Source organism: Morone saxatilis, unplaced genomic scaffold (assembly GCF_004916995.1).
Source record: "Morone saxatilis isolate NCDOM2014 unplaced genomic scaffold, NCSU_SB_2.0 Contig17, whole genome shotgun sequence".
Taxonomy (NCBI): domain Eukaryota; kingdom Metazoa; phylum Chordata; class Actinopteri; family Moronidae; genus Morone; species Morone saxatilis.
The window spans coordinates 1,963,363-1,965,762 of record NW_023339729.1 but is presented as its reverse complement, the minus strand read 5'-3'; the positions used below and the strand labels follow the sequence as shown (position 1 = coordinate 1,965,762).

The window sequence follows — 2,400 nt, the reverse complement described above, 5'->3', positions numbered from 1 at the left end:
TTCAAAATCTGCACCCAATTTACATTTAAAATGCAAATTCTCCTGAACTCAAATAGGTCTTTACTCTGGTAGTCAGTGTTGCTGCCCAGGCCTGGTCAACAAGGCCCTGAGGCTGGTAGTGACTTCTGTAAATATACTGCCACCTACTGGCAGCCACCAAACAGAACATGCTGGTCTGTGTCAGTGTGATCAGAGCCTGCAGTGGGGAACGACAGACGCCACCACACTAAAGGACAAGCACGAGCCAGCACACTTCCTCAGCGTGTATGTTTGACTTTGTTGTAATGAAACTGTAATGAGACTAGATTGTACAGTTTACCAGATCACACTATGGACACTAGAGCTATGGATTCATCACTGAAACACAGCAGGAGTCTCTGTTTAGCCAGATAAATAATCAGATCTGATGCATATTTATCATCTCAACACTAGTATTAGCATAACAGAGCGCTCTGATCATTAATTCAGTGTGTGGAAAAGGGAGGGAAACTGGGAGGTGAGAACATGTTACATAAATGTATGCCTCAGATGGGATTGCACTCATCAGATGAACAGTAAAAGAATTAAATAAATGTAGAATAACTGTAGAAGAGTACCAGCACAGAAGCTAAGCAATGCACTGCTGTGGGCAGGGGCAGCAACAACAAAGTCTTTTAGCCACAAAAGAAAGTCAATATCAGTTTAAGTGTACGCTATATTTAGAACATTTTCACTGCTTTACCGTGCCGTCACACAGCCCTTTCTGACTGGAAGCTGAAACAATAATATCCATCTACGCTTACTCCAAAGCCACCAGACTAAACCACATATAAAGGCTTCAGTTTCCCATCAGAAAGGCCTGTGTGACAGGTACTGGCTCCATGTTGGTTTCATTTTGTTGTTACAGCATGATCAATATAAATTGTTGCTAAAAGCCCATTTAGAAGTGAGACTGAAAAATGAAACTTTATACAACTAACATGAACTCAAAATAAATTTCAGGTCAAATTTACTAATTTAAGATTTTTTTCTTTCTGTCCATTCTTCACTTGCAAGGCTGAATTGAAGGTGAAAAAAACAATGGTAATCAAATAATGCAAAGTCCATTGCAAGCATGGAAAGTAGATTGTCTGTTGAAGTCAACAAAAGTTTCGACATTCAGCTGATGTGTTCACATTTAAAACATGTTAACTAGCTGCTGCCGGGACATGTGTCACGTTAACCATGTGCTGGTCTGTGCGAGTGCTGCTGGTGATGATGGTGTGTACCTGGAGTCTGCCAGGCAGTCATGCAGAGCTGCTGAGCCCAGACTGAGAGAGAAACAACACTGTTAGCATGCACATCACGGTGTTACACAGACAAAGCGGACAGAAAGGACATGAGAATCTCCTTCAGTACACAGTAAGATGATACGGAGCCCCCCTGGTGACATTGGATAAAACAAATAAATAATGCGTTGGGGGCTGGAGTTGGGGAGGGGTATAGGAGGAGTGGGGGCTTTGTGACTCTCTAAAATAGCTGTGTTTAACTATGTGCCAAATTATTGCACTTTGGCAATGAAAAATGTTACTTCCTGAATGAGCTCCTTCATATGGAGGTGTACATCTAACCAGTCATATGAATAATTCACAGTTTTGCCACATTGCCATCCTGTGTGACACCAAACCCCCTGCATGTATGCCTAGTAGATTTTTGGTCTACAGTCTAACAGGCTGAAATCAACTCAAATTATAATTATCAACAGATCACAGAGTAACAACTCAGGCCAACATTAAGGCTTAATTACATTAAGAAGTGCTGTCTTTACTAAGCTCCCTCATTAACACAGACTCATCCTCATAAACAGAGCCAGTGGAGGCAGAAAACGGCGAGTTTACCGTGTGGCTGCGGCGTGCTGGCCAAATTAAACACCACCTACTCAGAGACAGATTAGCACTGGATTATTCCATCTGTATGTGTGTTTGCAGGACAAAAAAAGTGTGCCAGCGAAGCAGGACAAAACGGGGACACAGCTCGTCACACAGACATACAGGTAGCCGTAGCCATCCTAATCTCCATAATCTGCTGTATTCAGATTACACAAAAAGATAAAAAAATCTAATCCAATCCCTCTAAATGAGGAGGGAGATTCCAACAGAGGTTCAGTCAGATTACGGCGGGTGATCTTGATTTTGCTGGGTTGGATTTTTCCTAGACCTTAAATTGGCATCTCATATGTTCAACCACATTAAGTATAGAAGAAACCAGCTGGAATACTTCAGACTAAGAGGATCAAATACTGAGCGTGTAACCAGGCAGTTCTATGGGGGACAGGTTTCTAAGGAGGGATAGTGCGTGTCTGTGCCCTCTAAGGGGCGGCTGTGGCTCAGAGGCAGAGCGGGTCGTCCCCCAATCAGAAGGTTTGATCCCCGGCTCCTCCTG

General features: G+C 43.0%; 1 protein-coding gene across 1 annotated transcript in view; it reads right to left on the bottom strand.

The window, feature by feature from the left end:
• LOC118326504 (microtubule-associated tumor suppressor 1 homolog) overlaps nt 1-2,400 on the bottom strand; it is a 59,897-nt gene that overhangs the window by 13,862 nt on the left and 43,635 nt on the right.